Here is a 27,426-nt window from a genome sequence, read left to right as displayed (position 1 = left end):
GGAGGAGAACATATTCACGGGGGGACAACTTACCTCACCAGGAATGGCTCATTAATCTTAGCCAAAGTGTATTGTGATGCCCTCCAACCTCTAATAGGAGGAGTATGCATATAGAAGAAAATATTCACCAAAAGAGAGTTTATTGATAAGGGGAGAGTCTATTCACGTGACTAGGAGCATATTCTCAAGGGGAGAATTCACTCACAAAAAGAACAAGTCCATAGGAATATTAGTTTTTTGTAAAATTTATGATGTTCAACTGAAGTTAAAGATGGTATGATTGGATAGTCCTCTCTGATACCTTTCCAATAGTATATCACACTTGGTAAAAATATTCCTGGATGAGAAGATAAGTTAATTTGAAGGTGGCAGTAGAAAAAGAGGAAAAACACTAAATTTATTAAATGTTGAGAATCTTCAGATTAAATCTATGAATTTATGGGAAATATAAAACAGATGGAAATGGAATTGTGCACTATTTAACAATGTTAAATATCATGCATATAAGGGTAGATCTGGCCATTGAAGGATTCATGAACAATGCATAAATTGATAACTTTTCCAAACCGTAATGACATTCACACCCCCTCACATCACTCAACCTTCACCACGATGGACCAATCATCTCATAACACATGGTAGGTGTAAAAGGATGACAAGTGGAACCCCTCAACATTGATGACAGGTAACGTGGCAGTTTGGATGAGTGGCAACCAATGACACTTGGAAGTGAGAGATTATGTTGCATAAATGTATTTGTAGAAATGCATAGCGGAATAACTCTCAAAAGGAGAAATTGAGTTGACTAGGGAAGTTATGTTATAGATGCGCAAGTGGAGTATAATGATTTGATAGGAAGCATTTATCAGAAAGAATAGTTGAGAAATCCAACTAAACTAAGTAGCTCATATTGGGACACATGTAGTAGATCAAACATTTGTACAAATGATTCTTGGAAGTGATATCTTAGATATAAAATGCAAGGATGACTTCAAGAAGAATATAACAAAAAGAAATTATAGAGGAGTTTGTCTATAGGAGGAGAACATATTCACAGGGGGACAACTCACCTCACAAGGAATGGCTCATTAATGTTTGCCAAAGCGTATTGTGATGGCCTCCAACCTCTAACAGGAGGAGTATGCACATAGAAGAAAATATTCACCAAAAGAGAGTTTATTGATAAGGGGAGAGTCTATTCACGTGACTAGGAGCATATTCCCAAGGGGTGAATTCACTCACAAAAAGAGCAAGTCCATAGGAATATTATTTTTTTGTAAAATTTATGATGTTCAATTGAAGTTTAGGATGGTATGATTGGATAGTCCTCTCTGATACCTTTCCAATGGTATATCACACTTGGTAAAAAAATTTATGGATGAGAAGATAAGTTAATTTGAAGGTGGCAGTAGAAAAAGAGGAAAAACACCAAATTTATTAAATGTTGAGAATCTTTAGATTGAATCTATGACTTTATGGGAAATATAAAACAGATGGAAATGGACTTGTGTTTAAATATCATGCATATAAGGGTGGATCTGGCCGTGGAAGGATCCATGAACAATGCATAAATTGATAACTTGTCCAAACTTTAATGACATTCACACCCTCTCACATCACTCAACCTTCACCACGATGGACCAATCATCTCATAACACATGGTAGGTGTAAAAGGATGACAAGTGGAACCCCTCAACATTGATGGTCAGTAACATGGCAGTTTGGCTGAGTGGTAACCAATGACACTTGGAAGTGAGGGATTATGCAGGATAAATGTATTTGTAGATATTCATAGGGGAATAAATCTCAAAAGGAGAAAATGAGTTGACTAGGGAAGTTATGTTATAGATGCGCAAACGGAGTATAACCCTTTGATAGGAAGAATTTATCAGAAAGAGCGGTTGAGAAATCCAAGTAAGCTAAGTAGCTCATATTGGGACACATGTAGTAGATCAAACATTTGTACAAATGATTTTTGGAAGTGATATCTTAGATTTACAATGCAAGGATGACCTCAAGAAGAATATAACAACAAGAAATTATAGAGGATTTTGTCTACATGAGGAGAACATATTCATAGGGGGACAACTCACCCCACAAGGAATGGTTCATTAATCTTAGCCAAAGTGTATTGTGATGTCATACAACCTCTAACAGGAGGAGTATGCACATAGAAGAAAATATTCACCACAAGAGAGTTTATTGATAAGGGGAGAGTCTATTCACTTGACTAGGAGCATATTCTCAGGGGGTGAATTCACTCACAAAAAGAACAAGTCCATAGGAATATTAATTTTTTGTAAAATTTATGATGTTCAATTGAAGTTAAGGATGGCATGATTGGATAGTCCTCTCTAAGACCTTTCCAATCGTATATCACACTTGGTAAAAATCTTCCTAGATGAGAAGATAAGTTAATTTGAAGGTGGCAATAGAAAAAGAGGAAAAACACCAAATTTATTAAATGTTGAGAATCTTGAGATTGAATCTATGACTTTGAGGTTTTGAATTCGGATATTCCACAGTCTTCATTTTTACGTTGTCGACGTTTCGAGTCTAGAACAAGACTCATCATCAGGACTGATTTACAAAGAAGAGGAACCAGGAGCTATAAATATAAATATGATCAGGTGAGTTGTGAAGCCGACCAATTCAAGCTTGATTTTTATTTTAATTTTTAATTATTTGTTATTATATTGTTATTAATAAATTATTTAATTTATTTAATTTTATAAAAATAAATAAAAATTATAATTCTTACTTTGTTATAATCATGTTTTAATGGAATTATTGTTAACCTATTATTATTATTATTATATCTATGCTTTATGATATACTTACTAAATTAGTTCAAGATGTTATTAATTAAAAGCATACCTATATGTTTTTTTGTTATAAGATTAGATTCTCTAATTGTTTATCTTTATTTTAATTATATTCAAATTAAATTACAATAGTTTTTTGGTTATGTGTAAAGTGTTAATATATTACTTTAATATATTTAGAATTTGGATATTTAAGTTTATGCTAATGTCTTATTTCTAAGGTAATTTTTAATTAGAATATTAATTTTGTTTAATATAAAGTTAATTTATTGTAATAAGATTTGATTTTAAATTGTGGTTTTTTGTTTTATTATATTCTAATTGATTACAATTTAATATTTTATGTTTGTAGAAGTGTAATATATTATTATACTAATAATTGTTTCCTGATTTTTATATGTCTATGTTGTTGGTTTATTGTTAATGTATTATAAAATGAATCTTGATTTTTCTTAATATAAGCCATGATGTTATGGTATAAACTAATTGTATCTTCATGTTGCTTAATATTATTTCTATGGTTAGGATAGGGGGGAGTCAGTATGTCATATGCTAGGGTCAAATAGGGGGGAGGGACGTGAGGCGAGAGGATGAGAGGGTGAAAGGGAAATTCAAGAGGTGAGGGGTATGTGATAAGGGGGAAATTTTTTTAGTGAAGGTTAGGGGACAGAGGACGGGCCTAATGAAGAAGAATGGTAAGGGTGGTGTGAAAGGGAAATCTCCTATTCAATGGGTTTGAGAAGGGAAATCCAATTTCTACTAACTTCCAAACCTCTATCCCTATTGAGGTTGTGTGGGTGTTTGATGATTTCAAGTGCCTCCCGCACTTTACGTTTAAAATGATGCTTTTCATTTGCAATGACTTTAGTGTCTTCAAGTCAAATGTGGTGTTTTGTCTTTCCTGCATGCTCGACTAAAGCTGAAGAATGAGTTCTCTCATTACGAATATATGCACCATGTTCTTTGAGCCTTATCTTGACCGACCTGCCTGTTTCCCCAATATAGTGTTCCCCACAAGAGGGGGGAGGGGAAATATAAAACAAATGGCAATGGACTTGTGCACTATTTAACAAGATTAAATATCATGCATATAAGGGTAGATCTGGCTGTGGAAGGATTCGTGAACAATGCATAAATTAATAACTTGTCCAAACTTTAATGACATTCACACCCCCTCACATCACTCAACCTTCACCACGATGGACCAACCATCTCATAACACATTGTAGGTGTAAAAGGATGACAAGTGGAACCCCTCAACATTGATAACAGGTAATGTGGCAGTTTGGCTGAGTGGCAACCAATGACACTTGGAAGTGAGAGATTATGTGGGATAAATGTATTTGTAGAAATGCATAGGGGAATAAATCTCAAAAGGAGAAATTGAGTAGACTAGGGAAGTTATGTTATATATGCGCAAGGGGAGTATAACCATTTGATAGGAAGCATTTATCAGAAAGAGCAGTTGAGAAATCCAAGTAAGCTAAGTAGTTCATATTGGGACACATGTAGTAGATCAAACATTTGTACAAATGATTTTTGGAAGTGATATCTTAGATATAAAATGCAAGGATGACTTCAAGAAGAATATAACAACAAGCAATTATAGAGGAGTTTGTCTACATGAGGAGAACATATTCATAGGGGGACAGCTCACCTCGCAAGGAATGGCTCATTAATCTTAGCCAAAGTGTATTGTGATGCCCTCCAACCTCTAACAGGAGAGGTATGCACATAGAATAAAATATTCACCAAAAGAGAGTTTATTGATAAGGGGAGAGTCTATTCTCGTGACTAGGAGCATATTCTCAGGGGGAGAATTCACTCACAAAAAGAACAAGTCCATAGGAATATTATTTGTTTTTTTTTTTTGTAAAATTTATGATGTTCAAATGAAGTTAAGGATGGTATGATTGGATAGTCCTCTCTGAGACCTTTCCAATGGTATATGACACTTGGTAAAAATCTTCCTAGATGAGAAGATAAGTTAATTTGAAGGTGGTGGTAGAAAAAGAGGAAAAACACCAAATTTATTAAATGTTGAGAATCTTCAGATTGAATCTATGACTTTATGGGAAATATAAAATAGATGGCAATGGACTTGTGCACTATTTAACAAGGCTAAATATCATGCATATAATTTCAGATCTAGTCGTGGAAGGATTCATGAATAATGCATAAATTGATAACTTGTCCAAACTTTAATGACATTCACACCCCTCACATCACTCAACCTTCACCACGATGGACCAATCATCTCATAACACATGGTAGGTGTAAAAGGATGACAAGTGGAACCCCTAAACATTGATGACAGGTAACGTGGAAGTTTGGTATAGTGGAAACCAATGACACTTGGAAGTGAGAGATTATGCAGGATAAATGTATTTGTAGAAATGCATATGAGAATAACTCTCAAAAGGAGAAATTGAGTTGACTAGGGAAGTTATGTTATATATGTGCAAGGGGAGTATAACCATTTGATAGGAAGCATTTATCAGAAAGAGCAGTTGAGAAATCCAAGTAAGCTAAGTAGCTCACATTGGGACACATGTAGTAGATCAAACATTTGTACAAATAATTTTTGGAAGTGATATCTTAGATATAAAATGCAAGGATGACTTCAAGAAGAATATAACAAAGAGCAATTATAGAGGATTTTGTCTACAGGAGGAGAACATATTCACACGGGGACAACTCACCTGACAAGGAATGGCTCATTAATCTTTGCCAAAGCGTATTGTGATGCCCTCCAACCTCTAATAGGAGGAGTATGCACATAGAATAAATATTCACCAAAAGGGAGTTTATTGATAAGGGGAGAGTCTATTCAGGTGACTAGGAGCATATTTTCAGGGGGAGAATTCACTCACAAAAATAACAAGTCCATAGGAATATTATTTTTATTTTTTTGTAAAATTTATGATGTTCAATTGAAGTTAAGGATGGTATGATTTGATAGTCCTCTTTGAGACCTTTCCAATGGTATATCACACTTGGTAAAAATCTTCCTGGATGAGAAGATAAGTTAATTTGAAGGTGGCAGTAGAAAAGGAGGTAAAACACCAAATTTATTAAATGTTGAGAATCTTCATATTGAATATATGACTTTATGGGAAATATAAAACAAATGGCAATGGGCTTGTGCACTATTTAACAAGGTTAAATATCATGCCTATAAGGGCAGATCTGGCTGATCCAGGTGGATATTGGTGGCCACCTGCCAGGTCCACCTGGACCCCCACCATTGTCTTTCTCAGCATTTTCAGTTTCCTTAATTGTAGCACAGTTTACTATTTTTAGCAGTTTTTCGGGTCCTGAACTTCCGGAGCCGTTTTGAGGCCCTAAACGACGTTTTTTTGGAATTCTGGGGCGACCAAGCCCTATGTTGCCTGCCAAAGTGGTAGTACTCGGATAGATCTTTCTAACGAGCTATCGTACGCGTCAAACGGAGATCGTATGCCAAAGTTACGACCCCGGGAAATTGATGTACCAATTTACCCAAACGGGGCCCACAATTTGGCGTTTCATCTTCTAGGGTTAGGTTTCGGTATGTGAAGGGTTTTCCATTGTTTCTCAACAATAAATAGGCCTTCGAGCCTCATTGTAATACAGTTCAGAACAGTTCAGAGGCATGTAGCCATCACATCTCTTCTCAGAGATAAGCTACCATCGCCCTAGCTAGTTTATTGCCATTTCTGTTTGTAAGCATATGTCAGTATTTTCCATTAATGAAATGAAGTATTATTTCCGCTGCATCTTTGTGTATATGGTTATCTCTGTAATTTGTTGCGTTCCTGCTTAAATCTGGATCAGTGGTATCAGAGCGGTCTGCTTTTTCTCTGTTTTTCTTTGCATGTCCCCAACAAGGTCGGGATATAAGGAGTTAGGGATTGAACTGGTTGAACCTTTGCAAGACCAGCCTCGCAAATCCCGACGGCCTCCCATGGCGGACGAGAAGAAAGACGAGGGGGCAGGAGATCCCATCAAAATCTTGCTCGAAGAAGCGCTCAAGCGACAACGGAACGCGATGATGGACAGCTTTGCGCAGATCCTTCAGCGGCTACCCAGAAGCGGCGCATCGACTTCCAGCAGCTCCTCTGGAAACGCCACACCCTTTAAGGTACAAGTTAATTTTGAAATCCCCATATTTGAGGGTCAGATAGACGCCGATGCCGTAGATAAATGGTTAAATCTGCTAGAGGGTTATTTTTCTGTTCATGAATTTTCGAGTCGGGAAAAGATTGTTTTTGCTCTTCTCAAAGCAGCCCCCCACGTCAAGGACTGGTGGGAAACCTACTGCGAGCAGAAGGATGAAAGTACTGGCTCACTATTTTCAGCTGCACCCACCTGGGATTCGTTCTGGGATGCCATCAAGGAGCAGTACTACCCTGTCGGAAGCTATGAGGATGAATACATAAAGTGGACCACGCTGCGGCAGGGAAGGGACCAAGATGTGCCGGAGTTCACCAATCTTTTCCATACCCTTCGCACAAAGTTGGGTATCAAGGATTCGGAGCAACATTTGATACTCAAATACCGTGGCTGCCTGCACAAGTACATCCAGGAAGAAATACAGTTCCTAAACATCCCCTCGCTCGGCGCAGCATACCGGTATGCCGTCAAAGTCGAGCAGAAGTTTAAACAAAAGAAGCGAGACTTTGGATCTGCGAATCCAAAGCAGGGGAAAGGTGCCCCTAAACCACAGAACAAAGGACAAAGCCAAGGCGGGACAGCCCAAGACAACCAGCTGAAGCTGCAAGCAAAGAGCAACGCCGCGAAGCCGAGAAAGGACACTGGAAAATGGTGCGAGTTCCATAGGAGCTCCACTCACAACACAAGTGAGTGTCGGGCCAAACAGTCACTGGTGGCTGAGCTAAAGGTTTCAGAATCAGATGCATGTTCCGACTCTGAGTCAGAACCCGATAAGGGGTATGAAAAAGGGAAGCAGATCATTGATGCGGATCCCAGCGCCACTGTTGCTACCGCAAAGATCCAGAAAAATGAACCCGAAGATCCAGAGGAGGAGGAGCGTCTCTTCCACTCCCAGATGTGGGTCAAGGGCTCCCCGATACAGTTCATTGTTGATAGCGGGAGTCAAAAGAACCTCATTTCGGCAGAGGTCGTGAAGCGGTTGGGCTTACCGACCACAGCACATCCACAACCATACACCATTGGGTGGCTTTACCAAGGGCGAGATCTTCGCGTGAGCCAGCAGTGTCGCCTTCCATACAACATCAAGCCCTTCACGGATGAGGTATTGTGTGACATTGCTCCCCTTGAAGTTTGTGATGTATTACTAGGACAACCATACTTGTGGAAGCGACATGCTGTGTATGAATCAAGGCCCCGTGCTGTTATTATTACATTGGGAAATAAGTTGTTCAGGATACCAGAGGTACCACCACCTGCCGCCATCTCTTTGATTACTGCAAAACAATGCAGTAAGATCATTTCCAAAACCAGGAAATTTGTTTTCCTGATGATACGCCCTCAAGGGAAGAAGAAGACAGTGGCCGCGGCCTCCAAACGAGGTCCCTCTGCACGGCAGCTACAAATGGACAAGATTGTGGAGGAGTACAAAGACATCTTCACCTCCCCGGCAGGGGTTCCTCTGCACTGTCAAGTCAAGCACTCCATTGATCTGACCCCAGGTGCGCCGCTACCCAATGGACCAATTTATCGGCGCTCCGTTCTGGAGAACAATGAAATCAAGAGGCAGATTCAGGAGCTCCTACAGAAAGGTCACATCCGTCCAAGTTCTTCGCCCTGTGGGAGCCCGATAGTGTTGGTACAGAAGAAGGATGGGACATGGAGACTCTGTATTGACTATCGGGCGCTGAACAAGATCACTGTCCGTAATAGGTACCCGATCCCGCGGATTGATGACCTCCTAGACCAACTAAAGGGGGCGAAATATTTCAGCAAGATCGATCTGAAGTCAGGATATCACCAGGTACCAATTGAACCCTCAGATGTGTGGAAGACTGCCTTCAAATCCAAGGAGGGCCTCTTCGAATGGTTGGTCATGCCTTTCGGATTGACGAATGCTCCTGCAACCTTTATGAGGCTAATGGATGACATCTTGCGGCCATTCACCAACTCCTTTGTAGTAGTATACTTGGATGACATTCTGATCTTCAGCCAAAGTTGGGAAGAGCACCTCCACCACATCCGACAGGTTCTCCAAACACTGTGGCAACACAAGCTATGTGCCAATTTGGAGAAATGCACTTTTGGCATGACCGAGGTCCAGTATCTGGGATACATCATTGATGAACAGGGGGTGCATGTCGATCCAGCCAAGGTCCAAGTCATTCGGGATTGGCCCTCTCCAACCACTCTAACAGAGCTCCGCAGCTTTCTAGGTCTTGCCAACTTCTACCGCAGGTTTGTGTTGGGATTTTCTCATATTTCTTGGCCCTTGAGTCAAGTCACCAAGGGCGGGGCGAAAGCAAAATTCTTTTGGTCTGAATCTCAACAGAAGGCATTCAGGGAGTTGAAGGATCGCCTCTGCACGGCACCAGTGCTCGCGTTACCAGATTTACAACAACCATTTGAGGTCGAGACAGATGCCTCTGACTATGCTATTGGGGTAGTCCTTACTCAACATGGACATCCAGTGGCATATCACAGTGAAACACTTTCAGACACAGTCCGGAAGTACCCCACTTATGATAAAGAGATGTATTCCATTGTACAGGCCTGCCGACAATGGAAGCATTACATTTTGGGGAAGGAAACGGTCATCCACACAGACCACCGACCTCTGCAATTCATACAGACCCAAGGGAAATTGCAAAATGATCGCCATCAGAAGTGGTCTACATACCTGCAACAGTTTCACTTGAATATCAAGTATAAAAAGGGCAGCACCAATAATGTTGCAGATTGCCTCAGTCGACCACCGATCATGGCGCTAACCACCGTGCTCAACTCTTGCGGGCACGAGACTTCTGATTGGCCACTTCTCTACAAAAGCGACCCAGAATTCGGCCACACATACCAGACACTCTTGGAGGGTCGGCAGGTTGCAGATTTTCACCTCCAGGATGCCCTATTATGCCACCTCGGTCACCTTTGTGTTCCTTCAAGCGAGCGTGCCAAGATGATTTGGGAAGCACACTACAGTCGGGCTGTTGGGCATTTCGGGGTCGAGAAAACAGTGGCAGTACTGCAAAACTATTTCTATTGGTCGAATCTTCGACAGGATGTTGGGAAGTACATCCGATCATGTACTGCCTGCGCCATTGCCAAACCGACCATTAAGAAGCAAGGCCTCTATACCCCGTTGCCTACCCCTAGTCGACCTTGGGAATCCATCTCCATGGATTACATGTCAGGCCTTCCTTCCACTAAGCATGGAAATGACTGTGTTTTTGTGGTCGTCGACAGGTTCTCAAAGATGGCCATTATGATGGCCTGCAAGAAGAATATCACAGCAGAAGCCACTGCTAAACTCTTCTTTGAACGAGTGTGGGTGCACTTTGGGATCCCACAGTCTATCATCTCAGATCGGGACAGTCGGTTTCTCAGCACATTTTGGTCCAGTCTCTGGTCAATGCTGGACACCAAACTCACGAAGTCCACAGCCTTCCATCCTCAAACTGATGGCCAGACAGAGGTTGTCAACAGGATGATTGTGCACATTCTGCGCATGTATAACTCAAAGCATCCACGCACATGGGACGAGAGCCTCCCCTATGTTCAGCGCAGCTACAACCGAGCTCTTCACAGCTCCACTGGCCATAGCCCTTTTCAGGTGGGTTTAGGATTCCAGCCACTATGCCCCATTGATGTGGCCATGCCACTTGCAGCTACTCACATGAATTCAGCTCATGTCCAGTCCGAAACAAATAAGGCCACCATCTTCATTGAGCGCATCCAACATATTCGCCAGCAGGTCCATGACATTCTTGAGAAATCAAATGCCAAGTACAAGCAGCGACATGATCAACACCGGGTGCCACACAAGTTTCAAGTGGGCGACAAAGTCTGGTTGCATTTGCAAAAGGAACGCCTTACTGGAGCCTATCGGAAATTGAGACCACTTCGATATGGTCCTTACACCATTACTAAGGCTATGGGAGACAATGCATTTGAGCTCAGCATTCCCCCATTCCTTGGCCTGCACCCAGTGTTCAATGTGGACCGCCTTCGGCCATACTTTCCACCATTGCTAGACACATCCGACATTGCAGAACAGCTCAAACCCACAGAATTAAATCCAGATTGCATGGAACAAGCTGCAACTGATCGGATCATGGACACACAGATCAAGAACACTCGCCAACAGCATATCCAACTGTATCGAGTTGTCAAAGCAGGCCAACTCCTTCAGCAGGGCAAGTGGCTCACCAGGGAACAAGTTCAGCAGAGGTTTCCTCATCTCATGGAGGAGCTCAACGCAATGGGGACCATTGCTTCCTAAGGGGGGAGGAATGATCCAGGTGGATATTGGTGGCCACCTGCCAGGTCCACCTGGACCCCCACCATTGTCTTTCTCAGCATTTTCAGTTTCCTTAATTGTAGCACAGTTTACTATTTTTAGCAGTTTTTCGGGTCCTGAACTTCCGGAGCCGTTTTGAGGCCCTAAACGACGTTTTTTTGGAATTCTGGGGCAACCAAGCCTTATGTTGCCTCCCAAAGTGGTAGTACTCGGATAGATCTTTCTAACGAGCTATCGTACGCGTCAAACGGAGATCGTATGCCAAAGTTACGACCCCGGGAAATTGATGTACCAATTTACCCAAACGGGGCCCACAATTTGGTGTTTCATCTTCTAGGGTTAGGTTTCGGTATGTGAAGGGTTTTCCATTGTTTCTCAACAATAAATAGGCCTTCGAGCCTCATTGTAATACAGTTCAGAACAGTTCAGAGGCATGTAGCCATCACATCTCTTCTCAGAGATAAGCTACCATCGCCCTAGCTAGTTTATTGCCATTTCTGTTTGTAAGCATATGTCAGTATTTTCCATTAATGAAATGAAGTATTATTTCCGCTGCATCTTTGTGTATATGGTTATCTCTGTAATTTGTTGCGTTCCTGCTTAAATCTGGATCACTGGCCATGGAAGGATTCATGAACAATGCATAAATTGATAACTTGTCCAAACTTTAATGACATTCACACCTCCTCACATCACTCAACCTTCACCATGATGGACCAATCATCTCATAACACATGGTAGGTGTAAAAGTATGACAACTAGAACCCCTCAACATTGATGACAGGTAACGTGGCAGTTTGGCTGAGTGGCAACCAATGACACTTGGAAGTGAGAGATTGGAAGCATGATGATAACATGGATGTACATGACATGACAATACAGTGATGATGTGGTAGGTTCCATGTGGCATGTTGACTCGACAATTTTGGTTGGCCAATAGGATAGAATCTTAGTGACACATGGCACCACTCATAGCACACAACATGTTAATGGTGATGCCTGTTGACATCAGTATTCGTTTAATCATGGACCCCCAGGACTCGGTCACATAGTAGGGTCACATGGAAGTTTCTACACATTGTTAGAATTGAAATTTGTGTCGACCCATGTTCCAAATTCATGACGGAGAAACACCCACACAAATGTGTGTGTGTGTGTGTGTGTCTCTCTTTTCATGCAATCAATGTGATCAAGGTGTGTGCTCGTTCATTGATACATCAGTTTGTTGATGAGACACGAAGGCATGTTACTCTGTGGTATATGGTTGTGCCCATTGACACTTATCTATGTTACTTATGGTCATGCCAAAAGGTGTATAAATCTTTGGTATCTAGTCATGGATGAAGGACTATAATTATGAGGTATCTAATCGTGCATGAAGGCATGTAACTCTATGGCATCTGATTGTGCATGTTGGCGCTTAACCTTATTACGAATGGTCATGCCTAAAATCATGTTAACTATGTAGTAATTGGTCATTCCTAAAGGAATTAGAGCTTAGCTTCGTAGCATATGGTCATTGGTGCTTATCTCTCTGGCAGATAGTCGCAGACATTTGGCTATGTGTTATGTTAACTCTAGCCATTTTTTTGAATCTTGTATGATATATACGATATATGGTTAAGCCCAAAGGCTCATCCTTTAATTTTGAAAACATGATCACTGAATATTGAATATGCTACTGATGATTGACATGAATAACTAACACAGTAGCTGAATTTGTTTTGACACTAGTTGGTTTAGGAGAGATCTTAGGTTCAAGTTAGGTGGAGTCTACTGGAATTTATTTTTTCCCTCTAAAGTGCATTTTGTAGAATGCATGCTAGAAAAGTGCATTTTGTTGAACATTTAGATAGACCAAAGAAGTGCATTTTGTAGGCAATAGACCAGAAAGATTTAGTTTGTAGAACAATTAATTTTCATTATGTTTTTATGGGTCTATTTGAGGGAAATTTTATTTAAAAAAGGGGGAAATCGATTGTATTGTCTTTTGATGTATGTAAGGGACATCAAAATCCATGAGGATGGGTTTTGAAGGACAAGAAGGTGCATTTTGCTTCACTACATTCAAAATAGTAGGTTGAGTACTGATGCATGATATGAAGGATGAGTTATTGTTGATGTTAGAAGAAATGGTTGATGTTGTAATGATATGATCGGGTTTGGAAGAAGTATTATGCATTAAGCTCGTGGATCCATTTTGAAGGATTGTGAAAAGTGGTCCACAACATTTTGTAAAAGGAAGTGTGTGCCTCCATTGAGGTTTGTACCCCAACCAAGTTGGAGCCTAATGCAAGTTAGTGCTTACATATTCTCGAGGTTGGTGCGTCAATGAGGTTGGAGCCTATCATAGGTTGGTGTTTGCAAATCTATTTCGAGGGTTGGTGCCTCAGCTAGTTCGTGCTTTCAAATTGATGTAATGAAAGATTAAAGCATATTAAAAGACTTGTGGTTTTCTCCCGCAAGGGTTTCACGTACATCTTGTGTTTACATTTGTTGGTGTGACGATGATGTTTATTTATGATCTGTTATGTTTTTAATTATAGTCAAATTGTAAAGTTGTATAAATTGGTATAATAGGCTAATACATTGATTCACCCCCACCTCTTTGTGTGATATTTATTCTGACATCCTGCTTTTTCCTTAGTTTCTCGGCCCATCCTTTCTAGATTGCTTCTTTCCTGGTTTCTTGCTCTTGGGCCAATTCTTTTGATTTAACTTGATCCTCTTCCACTTTTCTTTGGGATAGGTCATAACCGATTCTTAAAATAACCTTTGTAAAGTTCCTTGCATTTTTTTTCTTTTCCTCCTACGGCCAGGTCTCTATTTGATATTCCCATGTGAATTTGCCTGATTTGCAATTATTCTTGACTATTAATCAGGGATCATATCTATGGAATGTCAGATCCCCAAAGCATAAATGTGTAAGTGCATCCAAATTCTCTTTGGTTTTCTTGATGCCTTCAATTTATATGCTCCCAGGTCGAATGGCATATGTGGCCACGGTTGTTTCTTAGTTCTTGCAAGTGCACCAACTACTCCTATTTAAATATGATATGTTATTTCTTGTAACATCACATAGTTAGTTAGAAATATATATAGTAGGTGAGGAGGTTTGTCTCCTCCAAATACTCTAATAAATGTACCATCCTATTCCATCAACCAATTATCGTCTGATGAGACTACCTGTATAGCCCTTTCTGACATACAATGAGCAACTTCATTAATGAGGGCTTCATTCAATGGAATCAAAAAGTCATGGAAAATCTATGTGTACACCCAAATATAGTTGTTGGGCCTCCAAATTAGACATATACTAAGGCCCATATATTACCTTCATGTGTTATTTGTGGGACATAACGATAGGTACTAGGGATAAAAAATGATTAAATGCAAGTATAATTCCTTATTATGATAAATTCAATGCTAAATAATAAGTAGTATTCATTCATGTTTGTTGACAAAAAATAATTTTATTTATGTACTCTTTTGCATATGGTGTTATGCATCATAATACACATGTTCACTTATCATTAACCCTATAAATCTTATGGAAAAAGATCCTTCCAAATTATATTTCTTTTATGAATATTGTCACTCTTGGAAGCTCTAAATAATTTTTTTTGTTTTTTGTTGGGGTTGCAATGATATTCATAAAATACTATTATATTTTGGTTTCCTTTAAAAAGCCCACTGCAATTTTTTAAACCATCATAGATCTATCTTAAGCACGGATCTAACATGAGCCGACAGAGGTCAAATTTCTTTAGGTGCAGACTTATTTTAGAGTGTAAAAAACAAAATATAATTTTTTATTATTTAAATTGTATTTTACTCACAATTTTTATTACTTCTAATTACTTTACAAGATCATATGGGCAACTAATTAAATATGAATAGCACATTTTTTTACTTTTTAATTTTTATTTTAAGGACAGACATACTTACACATGACCTTCACATTGAGTTGTAAAATGAGTCTCTCAACCTAAAGATTAGGACATTGTAAAACTATTTCATTATATTTGAAAAATAATAAAATGAAAAAATAAGAAAATCTATTAAATTCTCTCCATATAATTTAAAAATAAGAAAATCTATTAAATTCTCTCCATATAATTTTTAAATTATATGTAAAAAATCCCATTGAAATTCCTTTATATTATTAGATTGTAATATTGTTTAACTAGTGCAATCTATTTCAATTCAAGAGTATTTAGAATTTACCGTTCGAGCTGCTTCTCACTATCAATCCAGTCGCCTCTCCTCGCTTCAGTGCGCGTACGTGCTCCATGGTAAAAAGGAAAATTAAAAAATCAGTGAATGAATCCGATGCGATTCACGCATTCAGCCCTTCCTATTTTCCAGCTATTCATTTATCTCTTCTCTTTGGGCTATAAATCGCCCGAGCATCAATTCCATCATGACAGTCTTTCGTTCATGCTTTCATAAATTTGGAAAGTGTACTCTCTCACCAACTCTCACATGTATATATTTAATAATTTATAATATTTTTTTTGGAATTTTAATAAAATAAAATTGAGATCTTAAAACTTTTAAAATTATTTATTAAAATTTTAAATTTTAAATTTTTTTGTTTGTATTATTACAGTGTTTTAACATGTTTTTATTATTTGAATAAATATATAATAATAATATTTGCAAATTAATATTTTTTCATCGGATGATTTAGTAGTTTTTTTTCATAGAAAAAAAGTATCATGGATTATATTGAGATAATATAAAAACTAACATAGGATATAAAAAAGTGGCAGGGGAAGCCACGATCTAGGACATTTGAGAAATAATGGTTGGTATAATGGGATGTTATCTCTTTTACCTGGTTTCAAATTTCATAGGGGACATTTCGGTTCCCCAACTCTTGTAGAGTCTAGACTCACCCCTTGTGATAAGGCTCAATGAGTAGGGTCTCATACCCTTGTGGATCTAGACTCTTACTAAGTCATAAATTTGGAGTATATTTGGCTTAGGGGATATCAAATATAATGGCAGCCACTAGGTTTGATTTTGGTCTTCCCCCAAATTACTCCATCAAATTACCTATTTACCATGATTAAAAAAATTAATATTTATAAACTGAAAATATTGCAAAATACTCATATACAAATTTTACTATTGATGAACCACTTATCTAATAGTCCTGGTCAAAATCCATGTAAAAATTAATAAAGGTAAAATAAGACCTTGGTCATGGGACACGTATTCCAAGTTGAATGTTGGGCAGAAACATAGTGATGGGGATCACTTGTGATTAATTAATGACTATGGAAATTGGAAAGACAAAATGACATTGATTGGCATTTATTTATGAAAATAATGGAAATAAGGAGAAAATGAAGGTGAAAGGTCATAGGTTGCATGTGAGAAGAAAAATGAAGGAAAATAAGGGAAAATTGAAGAAATTAGAGGTTTCATTAATAAAAAGGTTTATGAGGATCAGTGCATAGCTTTTTCGATCAGTTCACTTTTGGAGTTTTCATTTTTTTTTTCTCTCTCATACTCTTGGACACTTAGAGTTTTCTTGGAGGAGGGTGGCATACTTGGGATTTGGAGCAAGAAGGCAAAGGATAAATAGGAAAATGCAAGAGTACATTGGGATCAACAACTACAATGGATTTTGATTGTAGGTACTAAGTTGCATGTATGATTTCGTTGCTAGTTTTGGCATGCATGACATATACATGTGGTTATTTGGTTATGATCTATCATTGGCATGGAGAATTGACAGTGGTTTCACAAAGCCTTGCCATTTCCTGGTAGATCTTCTAACACCACTTTCAGGTGTTTGGGGTGCCTGTTGCTGTTGTGGTGGTTGATATTGTTGTGGTTGCTGATTATTATTATTTTTAGACACCTTTACTTTTTTAGTGATCTCATCAAGAACTGTGTATTCCTTGTTTTCTTTTTCCTGTTTCTTTTCCTGCAACTGATTCTTATACAATACATTTTCATTGAATTTTACATCTCTGCTCCTAATGATTTTGTGATTTTCATAATCATATAAGCGATAAACAAAATCATTAACACCATATCCAATAAAGGTACATTTCTTTGATTTTGCCTCAAGCTTTGCTCTATTTTCTTTATTAATATGGACAAAGGCCTCACAACCAAAAGGCTTTAAAAAAAGTAGTTTACCTTTTTACTTGTCCGTGCTTCTTCTAGAACACCACCATCCAAGGAACTTGAAGGCCCTCTGTTTATTAGATAAACAACAGTATCTACAACATCTGCCCAAAATTGTAAAGGCAATCCTGCATGCAATCTCATGCACCCTGCACGCTCCATGATTGTTCTGTTCATCCTTTCTGACACACCATTTTCTTGTGGTGTTCTTGGAACTGTCTTCTCTCTGCGAATTCCATGCTCTAAACAGTACCTATCAAACTCTTTGCTGCAATATTCACCTCCATTATCTGATCTGAGACAATTCAATTTCTTTCTTGTCCCAATCTCAACCAAAACTTTCCATTTCTTGAAAGTATCAAATACATCAGATTTATTTTTAATACAATAAATCCAAGCTTTTCTAGTTGCATCATCAATAAAAGTAACATAATAATGAGAGCCACCAAGAGATGATACCTGAGTAGGTCCCCATACATCTGGATGCACAAGCTCTAATTTTTCGCTCTTATTTTCTTTCCCAACTCTGAGAAATCTGGCTCTCTTCTGTTTTCCATAAATGCAATTCTCACAGAAGTCCAAATCAACATTCTTCAAACCCAGTAACAAATTCCTTGAGTGAAAAATCTTCATCCCCTTCTCACTCATGCGTCCGAGCCTATGATGCCTCTGCTCCTTTGGAAGTTAAAGCATTAACAAAGCTAAAAATACCATTGCATAAATACAATGTACTAACCTTTTTGCCTTTTGCTATTACCAGGGCTCCTTTAGTGACCTTCCAAGCTTTATCTATGAAAGTTGTCACACAACCTTCACCGCCTAACTGCCTTGTTGAAATCATATTTTTCTTAAGATCTGGAACATGCCTTACCTCCTTTAGTAGCCATTGGTTTCCATTCTGCTATTTTACAAGAACCTTACCCATTCCAACAATTTTACAGGGTTTATCATCACCCAAACGGACTTGTCCAAAATCTCCTTGAACATAGTCATGAAAGTATTTCTTATCAGGTGTGGCATGGAATGAGGCCCCTGAATCTACCACCCAGGAATCAGTGATATTTTCGAAAGAAAGAATCAAAGCATCTTGTAACACCTCACCTATCACATTTGCTTCATGATTGTTTTCTTGCTGTGTATCTCCTTCTTTTCCCTTCTGAGATCTACAGTCTTTCTTTAGGTGTCCTTTCTTTCCGCATTTCCAGCACACTATCCCCGATCTGGACTTGGATTTGCCTTTCCTTGATTTACTGTGATATCCTAAGCTCTTTCCTCTTTCCATTTTTCTTCCCCTAGACTCTGCACTCAAAGCATTACCCGATGTCTCACCAGAGCTTTTCCGTCGCATTTCCTCGCTAAGGATAGCACCGAAAACATCATCAAACTTTAAAGTACTAGATCTAGAAACAGAGTTACTAATGGCCATTACTAAACCATTCCAACTTTCTGGCAATGAGCACAAGAATAACAGAGCTCTAACTTCATCATCAAAGTTTACCCCTACAGAGCTTAACTAACTTGCAATAGTATTAAAATAATTTAAATGGTCTGCAACAGATCCACCTTCCGACATCTTCATATTAAATAACTGTTTCATAAGAAATACTTTGTTTGAGGCTGAGGGTTTTTCATATAGGTTTCGCCAGCGCCTTAATCAAACCCTTTGTTGTTGTTTCCTTCTAAATGTTGAAGGCGGCCGACGTTGTGACGCACAACTGTAGTGTTCCGAGTGCCTTTCTATCGAGAAAGTTCCATTCTTCATCTGTCATACCCGTTGGCATCTTTGTTTTTTGGCCCACGGTAGGTACATATCTTTTTGATACAGATAATCTTCCATCTGCATCTTCCAAAGTGAGAAGTTTTGGCCGTTAAATTTCTCGACCCTAAACTTACCATCTTCTGCCATTGCTCCCACTCGAACGAGAAACCCTTCTTTCCTGCGAGTTTATCAGCCAAATAGACCTTCGGCTCTGATACCAGTTGTTAGACAATTATATATTACAGAGCAATGGAACACATAGAATATTGCATAAATATAAACATAGAAAACGCATAAAACCAGAGAGACACAGATATACGTGGTTCACCTAGTTTGGGCTACGTCCACCCCGAACATTCAGTCCTTCCTTTATATTATCCAACAAAATGAAGAGACACAACCTACAGCAGATCCACTGTAATATCCTTTGTTTTCTCTCATAGTCTCACCTCTTTGTTTCTCGTTCGGAGAATACACATCTATTTCACAGCCTTAATACAATGCCCTCATACAAAGAGAGGGGTTGCCTTCTAGGGCAAAAAAACCTAAACTAAACATAAGTTCTACCATCAGATCATTCGCCTAATGAACGGCCCAAATTGACTAGAAATTACTATACTTTTACAAGGCAATTTTATATCTATTTTTAGCTTCGGGGGCATTGCCCCGAAACCCCCACCAGGGGACCGCTGGCCCCCGGACCCCCCAACCGAGGGGGATGGGCCCCCTCGAACCCCCCCATGTGGAGGGGTGTACAAACTACCTGGGGTATACATCCGACTGAAACAAAGACCTCTAAATAATCATGCTCCACACCCAACATATATATTGAGTTATTTTGTATAAGCCAAAGGGCATATTAATTGAATTACAAAGCAAGACCTAAACACATAGTTTAGAATACGAGCAAATGGCCTTTTTATTTCATTCTTGCTTCTAGTATGTGCACTTTTTCACTTAATACCAATTTTTTTGTCCACTGAGGGTTTCTATAAAAAAAAAGGAACATTAAATCTATTTGATAGATACGAGTTGAAGCCCACCACCAACAAAAACGTAAATATATACAGAAGTAGGGAAAAAAATAGCTTATCTCACTCTACTAGCTCCCCTATAAGATCTGTCCCTCAAATAAAAATAGTAAAAATGATAAATTAATATTAAAAAAATACAAAGAAAATATTGTTATTTCAAAATAAGTTCTTATAAGATCTTTCTCTAGGAAAAAAATAAATATAAAAATATACCAAGAAAATATTGGGATTCCTAAATAAACTATTACATAGTTAGCTCACCAAACTTTATGTAAAAACTTTGAATGAAAAAACAACAAAAATCATTATTTCACATATCCAAATATAATAATCAATATTATGAAGAAAAAATAAAGCTAAATTAAATATTTTATTAATATATTTTTTTTATATAATTTACTTATATATAATCAAATTAAATATTATAATCCTTTCAATCAAATTTAATTATATATATTAAATTTCCATAAATCTTATAGTAAAGTAGAGTAGTTGAAATTAAATGTTCCTATTACTCACCTAAATTCAAAACCATTAAAATTTAAAATTAAACGAAAATAAACCCCAATTATTCTTCTCGCAACACAACACACCACATCTACGTTGGCACCCACCTCATGAACGTTATTAAAATAATAAAAAGATGAAATTAATAATTCACCGGGAAAACCTAAAATACAAAATATATATTATTTATATAAATTGAATACGAAATATATATTATTTATATTAATTGAATAATATAGGGATGTCCACCCAAGACTTTTAGGTTACCTACAAGCTATATGCTGTCTACTTGTAGCCATGAGGCACACTATACACGTTAGGCTATGTCGTTGTCCACATCCCCACATATAACAAACCTTGGACTCTTCTGCAATTGCACGACGATGAGTAGGTAAGGAACAAAAATTAAGAATTTAAGAAGTATACACAGTGTTCAGTGACAAGGATTTCGAATATAAGAAGTATATACAGTGTTCAGTAAGATCTCTTCAAGTCTCTTCACAATAAGCTGAAAATAATTATCATTTCTGCAATCATGGATTCCAGATCATAACTTAGTCCAGAAATTTGACTAAACCTATACGAAATATTATTATTATTATCATTCAGACTTCATCTTCTAGTTTCCTGGTTGTCTGTTCATGATCTAGGACACCAATGATCTCATCTCGCTTATTAGTTGCCTGTTATATAGTTACACAGTTCCATGGCTCATAATCCAAATACCATTGTAGAAATTTTGAATGGGGATAAATAATTCCATGTATTAAACACCCATGTTCTTACGCTGACTTATTGTCTCTATTACCTGGTTATAGAGCTTCTAAATTACCAAAGTTTTACTCCATAATAGCAGGCACCCACGTTTCCACTGTGGCTTACTGATCACCTTCTACCTGTTAGCTGTTGTAACTGTTTGTAACCAGAGAAGCGGTGTCCAACAATTATGTCAATTCCAATATCTATACTATATATTATAGTTATTCAGTATATGGTTGTTGCTGATGGAACAATAGAGCCCGGATCCCGCCTTAGGCCTTCTTTGCCTTCCTCCTCCAGGAAACAACAGCTTTGGAAATCACAGAGTGGCATCTTTCGCTTTGGCTTTCACCCAGATGGAAATGCTGGATTGTATGCTCTGGCAATTTCAATTGCTGACGCTAAAGACGGAACTCTGGTGTGGACTGCAGGTGAGAATGGTGGCATCAGAGTGGGTAACAGAGCTTCCTTTGATTTCCAGATTGATGGCAACCTTGTGTTGCGCAATGGAACGAACACCGTGGTGTGGCAGACTAATACTGCCAACCGAAGCATAGTCTCTGCTGCCATGCAGGACAATGGCAATTTTGTAGTCAAGAATAGCAGTTCCAGCAGTGTTTGGGAGAGTTTTGCCAATCCTACTGATACTCTCCTGGTTTATCAGAATTTCAGTGTGGGACAAAGCCTCCATATGTATCCTTACTCATTCACTCTGGAGCCCGGGGGAAACTTCACATTGAAATGGAGGAACAACATTATATACTGGAACCAGGGTGCCCTAAATGGCTCCAGGGCATATCTCGATAATCAAGGAATTTTTACACTCTGCAACTCTTCTGGTGATCAGCTTTGGACTGCATACAGCAGCGAATACACGGACTCCTCTATCACGCTGCGAAGGATCAGGCTCGAATCAGATGGAAATTTGAGGACCTATGGGTGGGTTAAAAGATCTCGAACATGGCAACTGGGATGGAGTGCAATAAAAGACCAGTGTCAAGTGTATGGATGGTGTGGGAACTTGGGGGTGTGTGTATACAATGAGACAAGCCCTTATTGCATATGCCCATCTGCAGATTTTGTTCCCAAAGATCCCAAAGATCCCACCCAAGGGTGTAGAAGACTGCAGGACCTTACAGGGTGTATTAACCAGAGCATGGTTGTATTGAACCATACTCAATTCTTCTCTTATCCTCCAGAATCAGAGTCAAAGTCGGACGTATACTACTTGGGCATTGACGATTGTGAGCAGAACTACTGCCTCAGGAATCCATTGTGCGTTGCATCTACAGTCATGGCTGATGGTTCGAGCATTTGCCGCATAAAGGCAGAGAATTTCACAAGTGCCTATCAATCAGCAGCTCTTCCAAGCACTTCTTATGTAAAGGTATGTGGTGAAGGTCATCCTCTAGCACCTCCACCTCCTGCAATTAGGACTGTGAATTCATACAAGGTATCTGCCATTGCAATAGCAGCAGCAGTTGTAGTACCTATTATTGCCTTGATTACTATCCAGACGTCCATTTGGTGGATTTTCTGTAGAAATAATCCTAGGTTTAGATTTGGACAGCTACCAGCCCAATACTCACTCCTTGATTATGCATCTGGGACTCCAATTCAGTTTTCCTACAAGGAACTTCAGCACTCAACAAGGAATTTTACGCAAAAGTTGGGTTCGGGTGGGTTTGGAACAGTGTACAAGGGAGAATTGTCCAACAAGAGCATAGTTGCTGTCAAGCAGTTGGAAGGGATCGAGCAAGGTGAAAGGCATTTTCACATGGAAGTGGCAACCATCAGCAGTACTCATCACTTGAACTTGGTTAGGTTAATTGGATTTTGCTCAGAAGGCCGCCATAGATTGCTGGTTTATGAATTCATGAAAAATTCTTCTTTGGACACATTCCTTTTTGCTTCTCCAGAGCAATCCAGGATGTTAGACTGGGATAAGCGCTTTGGAATAGCCCTTGGGACTGCAAGGGGCGTCACTTATTTGCACGAAGAGTGCAGAGATTGCATTGTTCATTGTGATATTAAACCTGAGAACATACTACTAGACGATAATTTCAATGCAAAGGTCTCCGACTTTGGGCTCTCCAAGCTCATCACTAACAGAGGTCATCAAAAGCGCACGTTGACTAGTGTTGAAGGAACCAGAGGATACCTGGCTCCGGAATGGCTTGCCAATTTACCCATCACAACCAAGTCTGATGTTTACAGTTATGGCATGGTTTTGCTGGAGGTCATAGGCGGTACAAGGAATTTTAATACTAAGGCCTCAGGGAGAAAGAAATTTTCAGTATGGGCATATGAGGAATCTGAAAGAGGAAATATTCTAAATATTACAGATGAGAATCTGGGGGGAGATATTAATATTGATCAGGTAAAAAGAGCACTTCAGGTTAGTTTTTGGTGCATTCAGGAGCAGCCCTCACAGCGGCCAACTATGGGGAAAGTTGTCCAGATGCTGGAGGGAATTTTGCCTATTGACAAACCACCTGCTCCTAAATCTTTGGAAAGCTTTGAAAGCAGTACCAGTGGCAGTACTAGCGAACTAGCACTCTCAGTGTTTGCAACATCAAGTCATCCTGTTTCTTCTATGTCCTCTGTGAATGCCACTCTGTCTTCAAATATCTAAAAAATATGGAAGAGAGACTCTCCAGCAGTAGGTAGCTATCTGCTCGTGGCCATTCAAGTCTGAAACTTATTACAAGACAAGTTCATTTTGCTTTCCTGCCAATGAAAGGATCACCATTACTTGGTTTCTAGTGTAAAATTCAGACAAAGGAATTAGTTTCTAAGTTTTATTGTGCCATAGCAGTTTTCAAAGGCAATATATCCAGGACATCTATATTAAGTACTGTAATGCTAAAGAGGCAACTTTGATCTGTCAACTGCATTTCATTTTGGAATAGATCGTTCAATCTCAGGGTTATAAACTTTTAATCCCACAGGCAAGTTTTTTACCAGAACAAGGAAATCTCGGAATGACATATCATATATTAGCTTTTTGGCATTAACCACTAACATGCATTATCTCTGTTAGATAGCTGAAGTCTGAAATTCTGATTCTATCAAAATACTCCTATTACTACAAATTCTAGGAAAAAGCTTATTCAACAAATTTATTTACTGATCGTATTACAATTTCCCATATTTGAGCACTTGAGAAGCCTCTGGTTGCAAATTTTGTATCTCTCCTTCCTTTCTGAAATTGCATCTTATATTCCATTATGAAACAATAAAAAGTAAATCAAGCATTATACATCATTCTCTGCAAAGGAATCCTTTAGTCACACTGTTGAATTCTCCAGAACAGTTTTCCATATAAATATTTTGCTAGAATATTTTTGAAAAATAAATCTCAAAAAGTAAATCAAGCATTATACATCTTTCTCTGTAAAGGACTCCTTTAGTCAGTGTGTTGAATTCTCCCGCACAGTTTTCCATATAAATATTTTGTTAGAATAATTATGAAAAGTAAATATCTCAAAAAGGTTTATCATATAAAAATATTGACAGTGTCCTGAAGATGGATCAGGTTTTGGGTCTTGAAATGTCGAGAAATTCATCCTAACTGTGGATTTTCTGAACATAAATGAAATGCACAAATATGATCATTACAGCTCTCTGATCCACCTTAAGCAGAAACTAGCTGGTAATAATAACAGCTGTTAGATAAAATCATTGCCAGTGAACTTTTAAGTATTATATGGAAAATCATTTTCTCCCAATGTTAGAAAGCAGAACGCCTGAAATCTCTCTTTTCATATATGGAAATGTTAGAACTCAGAATGTTTGAAATCTTTTTTTCAGATATGGAAATATTAGAGACAATCATAGCAATTTAGAATGTTTGAGTAAATATTAAGCACCATGCACTAACCCGAAATAAATTCTTTACTCATTTTCCAATTACATTTTCTAATATTTACCCTTTTTCCTATTACATTTTCTAATATTTTACCCATTTTACCCATTATCCAATCGTACACAAAAGACAAGCAATATACACTAACTACCTAGCGTTTGGACATGCATGAAAGACAAATAATACACACTAACCACCGGTGCGAAGGAAAATGTAAAATACGCCCTACTATCCCTAGCCCCTGTTAAGGGTAGAAGGAAGCTACTATGCTGACCCAACCTCCAAAGTCCAGTTCTGGAAATGGGGTCTAAAATTTTTAAAAAATTTCAAACTCTTCAAAGTCTAAAACAAACTATGTCATTGTGTTTGTCTTGTTGAGACCTTTCTGGAGATATAAATTTTGTCTCAATCAGGTTTCACGATCAAAAGTGACGATCATTTAATATATGGACTCTCAGACTTGGTCATGACCTCCTAGTCTGCCACGTGGCACCCACGTGGCTGTCAAGACGATCACCTCGTCATTCTTATGTGGTTGCCATCGTGACATGTCATGTAACCTCGGCTTAAAGCCCTAGGTATTCCTCCTAGTGCTTCTATGCAAATCCTGCCAGTGGTTTGGGAGAGCAGGAGGACCATTTCTTTACGTTAACAAATGGGTTGGTGTTCCATCTATCGAGATCTGTCACCACCGAACCCTAACCCTCTACACCTTAACACAACCTCAAATTTGCCCAGTAGCTGGCAATCCGACGAATTTCTATCATTTTGTACCAATACTTTTGTCTATCGACATCCATCATCGTTGGCCAACATTTTGTGCACACCCGTGGTTTTCACTGGTGGCCTTGTGATCTGGGACAACAACCTTTCCATCACCTTCTAGAGATAATCTTTCATCCCTACTTCTATCTATCACTAATTTTCTCAGTTGCCTCTAATGGCACACACCCTACGGCCTAGTGCCTAGTGATTTCTCGGTAATTGCCACATAAATTTTTCGTCTATCAACGCTCGTCAACTGCCAGAGTTTCGAGGCCCCTAATCTAGGTGGATCCCTAAAGATCCAAGAAGTCTTTGAATCTTAGTGAAACTAACATCAAATCAAAGAGCTCACCGCTAGGATTCCAATGACGCCTAAATTTGAGTCCATATGACTAACTTATTGTAGTTTGAAATTGACAGGACAAGCGAGGAAAGAGATGCCCATAGTGTGCCATGTGAGACCCACTGCTTGCATGGCATCCAACTCATGGCCTACCAGCCAATGCCACTTGTCACGAGATCATTAGTTCCTTGGACCCTACAAAAGAAAAAAAATAATAATATTAGAATCCCATAAAAATCAAAACCATTTATAAATATAAAATATAGTTATTAAATTAATCATATAAAACAAAAATCATATATATTAAAACACGGTTATTAAAATAACCCTATAAAACAAAAATCATAGATATTAAAATATGGTTATGTAACTACTAACCATATAAAATCCATATATATTAAAATATGGCTATATTCAATATCCAATGAATATTAAAACGGACATAAAATCCAAACTAATTGTTAAGTTTGGATGGGTTTATATATGAGATATTATCTAGGTATTCAAACCATATGGTATTAAATGAACGGTTATGCTAAATGACATACAAACAAACGTTTTGGCGGTTACACGATCCCTTATTTTCTGTTGAAACTCGCACGCACTGAACTCAAACATGAAACTTGTTATGCAATATCCATTCCAACCCTAAAATTATGGTACTTGCAGTTATAAGGTCTTTACTACACTATGAGTGTTCTGCAAAGGGGACCAAATTCTCCCTCCCCCTCCTTCAGGAATATTGTCTCAAGATTTATGGTAGGATCAACCAAAGGAGAGAAGACTAAAGAAAATTCCTCAGAAATGCCGATTTTAGGGGTAAAAGGGCAAGTTAGTCTTTAGGGCAGATGTATCCCCATAGTTCCTCAAAACCTCCCTTTTGTAATTTGATCTAGGTGGATATGGGTGGCCACCCACCTATTCCACTTGGACCCCCACCATTGTTTCTTTTAGTTTTTCAGCTTCCTTA

General features: G+C 38.5%; 1 pseudogene; it reads left to right on the top strand.

Annotated features, from left to right (window-relative positions):
* Positions 1-21,292: 21,292 nt before the first annotated feature.
* Positions 21,293-24,419, top strand: LOC149163876 (G-type lectin S-receptor-like serine/threonine-protein kinase At1g34300 pseudogene; annotated as a pseudogene).
* Positions 24,420-27,426: the final 3,007 nt, after the last annotated feature.

The sequence above is a fragment of the Pinus tabuliformis genome, chromosome 5_1, assembly GCF_031772625.1.
Source record: "Pinus tabuliformis cultivar Carrire ecotype Pingquan chromosome 5_1, CPIR1, whole genome shotgun sequence".
NCBI classification, from domain to species: Eukaryota; Viridiplantae; Streptophyta; class Pinopsida; order Pinales; family Pinaceae; genus Pinus; species Pinus tabuliformis.
This window is presented reverse-complemented; position numbering and strand designations above follow the sequence as displayed.